Source organism: Panulirus ornatus, chromosome 17, assembly GCF_036320965.1.
Source record: "Panulirus ornatus isolate Po-2019 chromosome 17, ASM3632096v1, whole genome shotgun sequence".
NCBI lineage: Eukaryota > Metazoa > Arthropoda > Malacostraca > Decapoda > Palinuridae > Panulirus > Panulirus ornatus.
This window is the reverse complement of record NC_092240.1, coordinates 50,197,250-50,209,994: the sequence shown is the minus strand read 5'-3', so window position 1 is coordinate 50,209,994 and position 12,745 is coordinate 50,197,250. Positions and strand designations below refer to the sequence as shown.

At 44.9% G+C, this 12,745-nt stretch overlaps 2 protein-coding genes across 3 annotated transcripts in view; both read left to right on the top strand.

Annotated features, from left to right (window-relative positions):
* Nucleotides 1–12,745, top strand: part of LOC139754737 (uncharacterized) — a 379,522-nt gene that overhangs the window by 151,987 nt on the left and 214,790 nt on the right. The window lies entirely within an intron of this gene.
* The window catches only part of LOC139754734 (uncharacterized), a 79,455-nt gene continuing 73,585 nt past the window's right edge, over nucleotides 6,876–12,745 (top strand). Inside the window, exon 1 of one of the 2 annotated variants that reach the window (XM_071672442.1) lies at nucleotides 6,876–7,883. The gene's annotated coding sequence lies outside the window, so the exon portion shown is untranslated. The remainder of the gene's footprint in view (nucleotides 7,884–12,745) is intronic. The other variant, XM_071672441.1, reaches the window with a different exon arrangement.

The following is a 12,745-nucleotide window of genomic DNA, read 5'->3' as shown; positions in this document are numbered from 1 at the left end:
GTGTTGTGATATATAATTTGTGGTTGTTATTTAAAAGTTGTGGTGGTGTTTACGTGGCTAATTGTTGCATTATTATTATTTATTTTTTATCATAATTGCTGTTATGTTGTGCTAAATGTTGTGTTTATATATATAATATATATATATATATATATATATATATATATATATATATATATATATATATATATTATATATATATATATGGAAATATATATATATATGAAAATATATATATATATATATATATATAATATATATATATATATATATATATATATATATATATATTATATATATATATATATACTTATATATATATATAACTGTATATATATATATATATATATATAATATATATATATATATATATATATATTATATATGAAAATAAGTTAGTTGGTTTCTGATATTCTGATGGAAGAGAAGAATATTGTGATTGACGTGAATATTAACGATATACCATGATATAAAAATAAAGACGATGATAAAAGGAAAATGATTTAGTGAAGTGAAGATGAATATCTATGGAAATGGAACATATATAAAGAGGAATGGGTAATATTGCGCTACGAAACGTAGGGAATATTCGCCACGGAGGCGTTGCGTCCACGTAGCAATATCCGATCACTCCTCCCTCCTCCCCCCCCCCCCCCCCCCACGGCAGCGAGTTAAGAAGTGGATGGTGAATATCCACACGAATATTCGAAGTGGCGAGCTATGAAGTGGATGGTGGGTATCCACACGAATATTCGAAGTGCCGAGGTATGAAGTGGATGGTGGATATCCACACGAATATTCGAAGTGCCGAGTTATGAAGTGGATGGTGAGTATCCACACGAATATTCGAAGTGCCGAGTTATGAAGTGGATGGTGGATATCCACACGAATATTCGAAGTGCCGAGGTATGAAGTGGATGGTGCGTATCCACACGAATATTCGAAGTGCCGAGTTATGAAGTGGATGGTGAGTATCCACACGAATATTCGAAGTGCCGAGTTATGAAGTGGATGGTGGGTATCCACACGAATATTCGAAGTGCCGAGTTATGAAGTGGATGGTGGGTATCCACACGAATATTCGAAGTGCCGAGTTATGAAGTGGATGGTGGGTATCCACACGAATATTCGAAGTGCCGAGTTATGAAGTGGATGGTGGGTATCCACACGAATATTCGAAGTGCAGAGTTATGAAGTGGATGGTGGGTATCCACACGAATATTCGAAGTGCCGAGTTATGAAGTGGATGGTGGATATCCACACGAATATTCGAAGTGCAGAGTTATCAAGTGGATGGTGGGTATCCACACGAATATTCGAAGTGCCGAGTTGTGAAGTGGATAGTGGATATCCACACGAATATTCGAAGTGCCGAGTTGTGAAGTGGATGGTGAGTATCCACACGAATATTCGAAGTGCCGAGTTATGAAGTGGATGGTGGCTATCCACACGAATATTCGAAGTGCCGAGTTATGAAGTGGATGGTGAGTATCCACACGAATATTCGAAGTGCCGAGTTGTGAAGTGGATAGTGGCTATCCACACGAATATTCGAAGTGCCGAGTTGTGAAGTGGATAGTGGATATCCACACGAATATTCGAAGTGCCGAGTTGTGAAGTGGATGGAGGGTATCCACACGAATATTCGAAGTGCCGAGTTATGAAGTGGATAGTGGATATCCACACGAATATTCGTCACTGAACGCAACTGTTACTGTCATCTTGACATATATGTGGACGTGGAATGGTGTGTCACCTTCGCTATAATATTCCCCTTCGCTATAACCTGCCCCTTCGCTATAACATGCCCCCTTCGCTATAATATTCCCCTTCACTATAACATACCCCTTTGCTATAACTTACCCCTTCGCTATAACATACTCCTTCACTATAACATGCCCCCTTTGCTATAACTTACCCCTTCGCTATAATATGCCCCTTCGCTATAACATGCCCCTTCGCTATAACATGCCCCCTTCGCTATAACATGCCCCTTCGCTATAACATGCCCCTTCGCTATAACATGCCCCTTCGCTATAATATGCCCCTTCGCTATAACTTACCCCTTCGCTATAACATACCCCTTCACTATAACATGCCCCTTCGCTATAACTTACCCCTTCGCTATAACATACCCCTTCACTATAACATGCCCCTTCGCTATAACTTACCCCTTCGCTATAACATACCCGTTCGCTATAAAAAAACCAATATATATATATATATATATATATATATATATATTATAATTAATATATATATATATATATATATATAGATAGATAGATAGATAGATAGATATGACAGTGGTATAGTGTTTCAACGAGAAAATATATTGACGCAATCACGGAGGAAAAGATATATGTAAATCATACGTTTTCAAACCATTTCCACTTTCGCTTTGGCCATCATATCATTGTCGCGTTTCCAGATGAGCGAGTGGAACCATAGGGAAAATAGAGCGATAGATAGCCTCTGTGATAGACATCTCCCTTGCCTTGTAAGGGGGTGTTGCCTGTGTGATTCCAATAACTCGCTGACAATTGTAAATTTAATTCTCTTTCCCCCGGCCCCCCCATGTACATAATTCATACTTGCTGCCTTTATTCATTCCCGTCGCTACCCCGCCACACATGAAATGACAATCCCCTCCCCCTCATGCGCGCGAGGTACCGCTAGGAAAAGACAACAAAGGCCCCATTCGTTCACACTCAGTCTCTAGCTGTCATGTATAATGCACCGAAACCACAGCTCCCTTTCCACATCCAGGCCCCACACAACTTTCCATGGTTTACCCCAAACGCTTCACATGCCTGGTTCAATCCATTGATATCACGTCGACCCCGGTGTACCACATCGTTCCAATTCACTCTACTCCTTGCACGCCTTTCACCCTCCTGCATGTTCAGGCCCCGATCGCTCAAAATCTTTTTCACTCCATCTTTCCCCTCCAATTTGGTGAAGAGAGCGGGGAGAGTAATTGAGCTTGGAAAGGAGACTTGTGTGAGGAAGTACCTAGAGAGATTGAGTGCAGAATGGAAAAAAAGGTGAGAACAATGACGTAAAGGGAGTGGGGGAGGAATGGGATGTATTTAGCGAAGCAGTGATGGCTTGCGCCAAAGATGCTTGTGGCATGAGAAAGGTGGGAGGTGGGCAGATTTGAAAGGGTAGTGAGTTGTGGGATGAAGAAGTAAGATTGTTGGTGAAGGAGAAGAGAGAAGCGCTTGAATGATTTTTGCTGGGAAGTAGTGCAAATGAGTGGGAGATGTATGAAAGAAAGAGGAAGGAGGTCAAGAGAAAGGTGTAAGAGGTGGAAAAGAGGGCAAAGGAGAGTTGGGGTGAGAGAGTATCATTAAATTTTAGGGAGAATAAAACGGTGTTTTAGAAGGAGGTAAATAGAGTGCGTAAGACAAGAGAACAAATGGGAACATCGGTGAAGGGGGCTAATGGTGAGTTAATAACAAGCAATGGTGAAGTAAGAAGATGGAGTATTTTGAGGGTTTGTTGAATGTGTTTTATGATAGAGTGGCAGATATAGGGTGTCTTGGTTGAGGTGGTGTGCGAAGTAAGAGGGTCAGGGAGAATGATTTGGTAAACAGAGAAGAGGTAGTGAAAGCTTTGTGGAAAATGAAAGGCGGCAAGGTAATTACCGTGGAATTTATTCAAAAAAGGGGTGACTTTGTTGTTGACTGATTGGTAAGGATATTCTGTGTGTATGTGGTTCATAGTGAAGTGACTGAGGATTGGCGGAATGCATGCATTGTGCCATTGTATAAAGGCACAGGGGATAAAGGTGAGTGTTCAAATTACAGAGGTATAAGTTTGTTGAGTATTCCTGGTAAATTATATGGGAGGGTATTGATTGAGAGGGGTGAAGGCATGTACAGAGCATCAGATTGGGGAAGAGCAGTGTGGTTTCAGAAGTGGTAGAGGATGTGTGGATCAGGTGTTTGCTTTGAAGAATGTATGTGAGAAATACTTAGAAAAGCAAATGGATTTGTATGTAGCATTTATGGATCTGGAGAAGGCATATGATAGAGTTGAAAGAGATGCTCCTTGGAAGGTATTAAGAATATATGGTGTGGGAGACAAGTTGTTAGAAGCAGTGAAAAGTTTTTATCAAGGATGTAAGGCATGTGTACGTGTAGGAAGAGAGGAAAGTGATTGGTTCTCAGTGAATGTCGGTTTGCGGCAGGGGTGTGTGATGTCTCCATGGCTGTTTGATTTGTTTATGGATGGGGTTGTTAGGGAGGTGAATGCAATAGTTTTGGAGAGAAGGGCAAGTATGCAGTCTGTTGTGGATAAGAGGGCTTAGGAAGTGAGTCAGTTGTTGTTCGCTGATGATACATCGCTGGTGGCTGATTCGGGTGAGAAACTACAGAAGCTGGTGACTGAGTTTGGTAAAGTGTGTGAAAGACGAAAGTTGAGAGTAAATGTGAATAAGAGCAAGATTATTAGGTACAGTAGGGTTGAGGGTCAAGTCAGTTGGGAGGTACATTTGAATGGAGAAAAACTGGAGAAAGTAAAGTGTTTTAGATATATGGGAGTGGATCTGGCAGCGGATGGAACCATGGAAGCGGAAGTGAGTCAGGGTGGGGGAGGGAAAGAAGGTTCTGGGAGTGTTTAAGAATGTGTGGAAGGCGAGAACGTTATCTCGAAGAGCAAAAATGGGTATGTTTGAAGGAATAGTGGTTCCAACAATGTTATATGGTTGCGAGGCGTGGGCCATAGATGGGGTTGTGTGGAGGAGGGTGGATGCGTTGGAAATGAAATGTTTGAGGACAATATGTGAGGTAGTTTGATCGAGTAAGTAATGAAAGGGTAAGAGAGATGTATGGTAATAAAAAAGAGTGTGGTTGACAGAACAGAAGAGGGTGTATTGAAATGGTTTGGTCACATGGGAGAGAATGAGTGAGGAAAGATTGACAAAGAGGATATATGTGTCAGAGGTGGAGGGAATGATGAGAAGTGGGAAACCAAATTGGAGGTGGAAGGATGGAGTGAAAAAGATTTTGGGCGATCGGGCCCTGAACATGCAGGAGGGTGAAAGGCGAGTAAGGAATAGAGTGAAATGGATCGATGTGGTATACCGGGGTCGACGTGCTGTCAATGGATTGAACCAGGGCATGTGAAGCGTCTAGAGTAACCACGGAAGGTTTTGTAGGGCCTGGATGTGGAAAGGGAGCTGTGGTTTCGGTGCATTACACATGACAGTTAGAGACTGAGTGTGAACGAATGTGGCCTTTGTTGTCTTTTCCTAGCGCTACCTCGCGCGCACGTGGGGGGACGGGGGTTACCATTTCATGTGTGGCGGGGTGACGACGGAAATGGATGAAGGCAGCAAGTATGGATATGTACATGTGTATTTATGTATATGTCTATGTATGTATACGTTGAAATATATAGGTATGTATATGTACGTGTGTAGACGTGTATATATATACATGTGTGTGTGTGGGTGGGTTTGGCCATTCTTTCATGTTTCCTTGCGCTACCTCGCTAACGCGGGAGACAGCGACAAAGTATAATATATTATATATATATATATATATATATATATATATTATATATATATATATATATATATATATATTCGTATGAGTCCACGGGAAAAATGAAACACGAAAAGTTCCCTAGTGCACTTTCGTGTAATATCATATCATCAGGGGAGACACAAGAGAGAAATATAGATAGAAGATAGATAGATAGATAGATAGATAGATGATCATGACTGACATGCAAACATTCCCCTTATATACCAATGCTCCACGTTGATGTACCTGATATATATAGAGAGAAAGAGAGAGAGAAAGAGAGAAATAACTTCATTGCTTAATATCACGAAAGTTTTTTGAGTGTCTAATTATGGCCATAGGGGTCGAAGTTTCACCTGTTATATGAGGGAGAAGTTTTCTCACAAGAGAGACCCGGCCCATCGCCATGTCCCCACCCCCCTCCAGCAGGAGGAGGAAGGAGGAGGAAGGAGGAAGGAGGAAGGAGGAGGCGAGATCAATGATGGCGTCCACAGAAAACCAGGAAGTCGAGCCTCTGGACGGCAGACTGAAGTAAACCTTACTTCATCACTTTAGGCGAGTCTGGAGGTGATGATGATATTGCTCCTCTGTCCTAATGCAGTGGCTCAGGCCTTCTGTACTCTCCCGATGTCATAGATTGAGGCAGAGGTAATGATGAGGGGGTGTGTCCTTCATTATCTCCCCTCCCTACCACTTCTCCTCCTCCTCCGTTTAGTTAATTATGTACGGGGAACGTGTATATATATATATGTGTGTCATTAACGGTAAATTATATTTCATATTGTTTATTCAAGAGCGTCTCATACCCGGGTTTTTTTTTTCTAGGGGTTTGAGGTAGATGGTTCGCTTTGAAATTACATGACACGTACTGTGTCCTCTGTCTTCGGTCGATATCTAAAATGATCGTTGGCTGGTCCTTCCCCATGAACGATGTTTGACGTATGAACACCACAGTGGACGGTGGGGCTACAGCGAATTAACGAATAAAAGACGCCATTCGTTTTACTACGCAGTTTAGCGAAGTATTTCCCCTCCCTCTCTCTCCCTCCCACTTTTCTCTCCCTCTGGATTTTCAAATTTCGAATTCGTTTTTTAAGTCTCCTATGGCGTTTATCCGGGGCCTGTATATATCTCGAACCTCCCACGTAACAAGGTGATTAGACCACGCAGACGACTCGTAGAGAGAGGGATGGATAAGATCGGTTTCGCGAGATAAAAGAGAAAAATATTGGCACAAATATTGTTTTGTTTTGGGTCCTGGTGAGCGATGGCGGTGTGTGGCAACGAGCGCGCGCTGGCTGGCGAGGGAGGAGACTCACGCCGCTCCTCCTCCTCTCCTCCTCTCCTCTTCCTCTCCCTCAACCAGCCAACCCGTCAGTGTGTAGTGTAGTGCCAGGTCGGGTGGTGCTGCTGCTGCGCGTCGCTGCTGCTTCTGGCGCGACCACATCAACCTCTCATCCTCCCTCCCTCTCTCTCTCTCTCTCTCTCTCCCACCCCACCATAAATTTTTTTTTTGCTGCAATGTCTTGATCTGGAAGCTTCGTAGATCCACCCTTGCGTTGACCAAGAAGGAAGGCAGGCAGGCTCGTAACACACACACACACACACGCACACGCACACACACAGATCCTCCTCTCTCTCCCCCCTTTCCTTCCCCAACCCACCCCCCTCCTTTTTCCACCCACCGCCCAAACCTCCCAACCTCCTCTCCTCTTCTTCTCACCCACCAAGCCCAACCCACCCACAACCCACCCACAGACTCCCCGAGGAAGGAGATTGGAGTCTATAGCGAAGGGAAGCAATCGCCCCACCCCACCCAACCCAACCCACCCTTCGAAAGCATCGCCCACCCAGCCCAGCCCACCCTCCCTGCCTCTCTCTCTCTCTCATACGTGTGGCCAAAAGGAATATTCATTAGTTCTATACAAGATAAGTTGGTGGACAGCGCGACGAGCACAGAGAGAGAGAGAAAGAAAGAGAAAAGGGGGGGAAAGAAAGAGGAGGAGGAGGAGGAAGAGGAGGAAGAAGAAGTCCTTTCTCCCGAGGAGTTTTGGTGAAAAAAAAGGGGTGAAGGAGGCGAGGAAACGGGGAAGAAGACGAGCCCAAAAAAAAAAAGAGAAAGAAAATATGAGCGACTTGGCGCCACCGTGTTAAGACCCGTGTGTCTTGTGGGGGGTGGGATTGTGTACGTCCTGGTGGAAGACAGGATGCTCCTACTACAGCAGGATCACCAGCAGGAGCAGCAGGAGGAGTAGGAAGAAGAAGCAGAGGAGGAAGGGAGACACGTCAACCATCGCTCGACAACAGCTGCTTTCCCACACACACACACCAATCATCCACAAACTTCAGGTAAGACGCCATTAACCATTTGTTTATTAACATCATTTTTAACCCCCTCCACTTGTTCTCTCCTCTTTTATCTTTGCCCACACCTTCCAAACAGGTTGTAGATGTTGTAGATAAGAAGATACAAGGTTTAGTTTGGCCTTAACAACCTCTCGGGGGTTGTTGAAGTAAAGACGTGGTTGTGAGGGACGGAGGGAGGAAGGGAGTTTTGCCTCTCCCCTTCTCCCAAACAGGTGGTAGGTGTTGTAGATAAGAAGGTACCACGTTAGTTTCCCTGAGTCTTAACAACCTCTCGGGGGTTGTTGAGCTAACGACGTGGTTGTGAGTGAGGGAGGGAGGGAGGGAGTTATGTATAGACACCTTCAGGTGGGAGGTTGTGGGAAATACGCACCTGTTGTGTGGTTGTGGGTGGGGATGCCGGCCTACGCCCTTCTTCCGCCTTCGGGGAAGGGGTTGTTGAGGAAGGGGGAAAGTGGGGGGGTGAGGGGTTAAGGGGGTGTCTGTGTGTGTGTGGGGGGGGGGTTGGGTGGTTTTAAAGACGACCACAGCTATTATATAGATCGCACGAATTGCTGGAGAGAAGGGTCGTTAGCTCCGAACTTACAACAATTGGGTTGTTTACGTGTGTGTGTGTGTGTGTGTGTGTGTGTGTGTGTGTGTGTGGGTGTGGGAAGGAGGAAGAGTGAGAGAGAGAGAGAGAGAGAGAGAGAGAGAGAGAGAGAGAGAGAGAGAGAGAGAGAGAGAGAGAGAGAGGAGGGGGTGAAGAACAAGTCTTTGTTTACTTAACGATGGTTCACATTGTTGGGTTAGTGGCGAATAACGGGAGTCCATTTTGACACACACACACACACACCACACACACACACACACACACACACACACACACTAGCATTATTTCCTGGACTCATATTAATGATATATATTAGGGGTCGTTGGTGGGCGTTTTTTTAATAATATTTTTGTTGTATTTTAACGTCGTATCATGCCATAGAGAAACGCTCTTTCATATATATATAATATATATATATATATATATATATATATATATATATATATATATATATATATCCCTGGGGATAGGGGAGAAAGAATACTTGCCACGTATTCCCTGCGTGTCGTAGAAGGCGACTAAAAGGGGGAGGGAGCTGAGAGGGGCTGGAAATCCTCGCCTCTCGGTTTTTTCTCAATTTTCCAAAAAAAAGGAACAGAGAAGGGGGCCAGGTGAGGATATTCCCTCAGAGGCCCAGTCCTCTGTTCTTAACGCTACCTTGCTGACGCGGGAAATGGCGTATAGTTTGAAAGAAAGAAAAGATATATATATATATATATATATTTCTTGATTAAATCAATTAGAAAATGGGCGAGGGGGAGGAGGAGCAGGAGTAGACATTCTTAGGTTTTCTTGATCGTGTTGGCCATATCCCCCTCAGTCCACACTCGCTTGTTCTTACCCTGGATTAGCGCGGACCCATCTCTCTCTGTCTCTCTCCCCTTCCCTCCACTCCACCTCCAACTGTCCATTTATTACATAAACGATGATAAACGCTTTATTTAACCAGCCGTAATTGACTCAGCCTTGGCTGGCCCTTAGCGTGATACAACCAACAGGTTGTTAGCGTAATGGTTACGACGTGTATACACGGGTCGGTCGCCCAGGGTCGAGGGGCGTGGGTTCGAGTCCACAGTCAACACCAGCTGTTCGTCATCCCATAGGGGTTTGGTCGATACAATGGTTACGTGGCTCAGGCCGAGGGAGGGGGTCATTTCATGTGTGGCGGGGTGGCGACGGGAATGAATGAGGGCAGACAGTATGAATTATGTACATGTGTATATATATGTATATGTCTGGGTGTGTGTATATACATATGTATACGTTGAGATGTATAGGTATGTATATGTTATGTGTGTGGACGTGTATGTATATACATGTATATGTGGGTGGGTTGGGCCATTCTTTCGTCTGTTTGGTTGCGCTACCTCGCTAACGCGAGAGATAGCGAGAAAGTATGAAATATACATATATATATATACATATATATATATATATATATATATATATATATAATATATACATATATATATATACATATATATATATATATACGAAGCCTTAATGAGATTCGTAGTCTGTTGTGTTTACGTAACTATGTAAGTGTTTCCAAGCGAGGGATCTTCTTCGCTTTTCACCAAAGTTGCGCAATAAATGGATGACTATTTAGCTGGGGATTGATAACAAGGAGGCTGTGGGGTGTTGTGGGGGTGTGTGGGGTGTTGTGGGGGGTTGTGGGGGTGTGTGGATGGGTGGATAGACTCTACCACACCTGGAGGATCGTCGTAGACTTTGTGGGGGGGTGTGTGGAGAGAGAGGCGGGGGGGTAAGGACGTGCAAGAGGGTGGTTTCGTAATTTCGCTCATCTCTCTCTCTCTCTCTCTCTCTCCTCTCTCTCTCTCTCTCTCTCTCTCTCTCTCTCTCTTCTCTCTCTCTCTCTTCTCTCTCTCATTCTCTCTCTCTCTCTCGAATCTCTCTCGATCTAATTCTCTCTCTCTCTCTCTCTCTCTCTCTCTCTCTCTCTCTCTCTCTCTCTCTCTCTCTCTTTTCTCTCCTCTCTCTCGTCTTCTCTCCTCTCTCTCTCTCTTCTCTCTCTCTCTCTCCTCTCTCCTTATTTTCTTCTCTCTCTCTCTCTCTCTCTCTTCTCTCCTCTCTCTCTCTATCTCTCTCCTCTCTCTTCTCTATCCTCTCATCCATCTCTAATCTCTATTCATCTCTTGGGATGACGTAACATGGGTGGGGTTATGAGATGCGGGGTGAGGGTGGGGAAGGAGGGGAGAGGAGAGGAGGAGTGTGTGTGTGTGTGTGTGTGTGTGGTGTGTGTGTGTGTGTGTTGTCCTAACAAAGAAAACGGGCTGTAAGTCAGGAGGTGTGGGTATACAGCTTTCACCACAGTGGAGATGTTCACCAAAAGAACCATGGGTTATAAACACAGCGACCCCCCCCCTTTCATTTCCCCTCCCCACTCCCCTTTCCCTCCCCCTTTCCCCTCCCCCCCACTCCCCTCGCCCTTGATTACCTGCGCTACGGTCGGTCTCTGGGTACTGTGGCAACCCCCCCCCCCTAATCCATCACGCCCCCCCATCCCTCTCACACCCCCCCCCAGAATGACGTAGCAGCAGCGACCTACCACACACACACACACACACACACACACACACACACACACACACACAGAGGGATTCGAACCCTGTTGGTGTGTATATATATATATTTGTCTGTTAGACCTGAGATGTGTGTGTGTATGTGTGTGTGTGTGTGTGTGTGTGTGTGTGTGTGTGTGTGTGTGTGTGGGTGTGGGAGCTTCGGTAGCGAGATACACTAGGAGAGAGTTAGGGGGGGTAGGAAGGAAGGGGGGGGGGGTCGGTGTGCTTGGAAGCACAAGTTATACTAGGAGAGAGAGAGAGAGAGAGAGAGAGAGAGAGAGAGAGAGAGAGAGAGAGAGAGAGAGAGAGAGACAGAAAATGGCGGAGGGGGGGATAAATGGAGGAGTACGTGCTGTCGTGGAGGTTCAACACTGAGTCGTAAAGGGAAGCTTGAAGCTTTAGCTTGGGTTTTGCCGGGTACAGGAGCCAGAGTCGCCCTCCCCCCTTTTGACTGTAGAACCTAGTGTTCTACAGTGTCTCCTCCTCTAACTGTAGGACTTAGTGTTCTACAGTGTCTCCTCCTCTAACTGTAGGACTTAGTGTTCTACAGTGTCTCCTCCTCTAACTGTAGAACCTAGTGTTCGACAGTGTCTCCTCCTCTAACTGTAGGACGTAATGTTCTACAGTGTCTCCTCCTCTAACTGTAGGACTTAGTGTTCTACAGTGTCTCCTCCTCTAACTGTAGAACCTAGTGTTCGACAGTGTCTCCTCCTCTAACTGTAGGACGTAATGTTCTACAGTGTCTCCTCCTCTAACTGTAGGACTTAGTGTTCTACAGTGTCTCCTCCTCTAACTGTAGGACGTAATGTTCTACAGTGTCTCCTCCTCTAACTGTAGGACTTAGTGTTCTACAGTGTCTCCTCCTCTAACTGTAGGACGTAATGTTCTACAGTGTCTCCTCCTCTAACTGTAGGACGTAATGTTCTACAGTGTCTCCTCCTCTAACTGTAGGACTTAGTGTTCTACAGTGTCTCCTCCTCTAACTGTGGGACGTAATGTTCTACAGTGTCTCCTCATCTAACTGTAGGACTTAGTGTTCTACAGTGTCTCCTCCTCTAACTGTAGGACTTAGTGTTCTACAGTGTCTCCTCCTCTAGCTGTAGGACTTAGTGTTCTACAGTGTCTCCTCCTCTAACTGTAGGACGTAATGTTCTACAGTGTCTCCTCCTCTAACTGTAGGACTTAGTGTTCTACAGTGTCTCCTCCTCTAACTGTAGGACTTAGTGTTCTACAGTGTCTCCTCCTCTAACTGTAGGACTTAGTGTTCTACAGTGTCTCCTCATCTAACTGTAGGACTTAGTGTTCTACAGTGTCTCCTCATCTAACTGTAGGACTTAATGTTCTACAGTGTCTCCTCCTCTAGCTGTAGGACTTAGTGTTCTACAGTGTCTCCTCCTCTAACTGTAGGACGTAATGTTCTACAGTGTCTCCTCCTCTAACTGTAGGACTTAGTGTTCTACAGTGTCTCCTCCTCTAACTGTAGGACTTAGTGTTCTACAGTGTCTCCTCCTCTAACTGTAGGACTTAGTGTTCTACAGTGTCTCCTCCTCTAACTGTAGGACTTAGTGTTCTACAGTGTCTCCTCATCTAACTGTAGGACTTAATGTTCTACAGTGTCTCCTCCTCTAGCTGTAGGACTTAGTGTTCTACAGTGTCTCCTCCTCTAACTG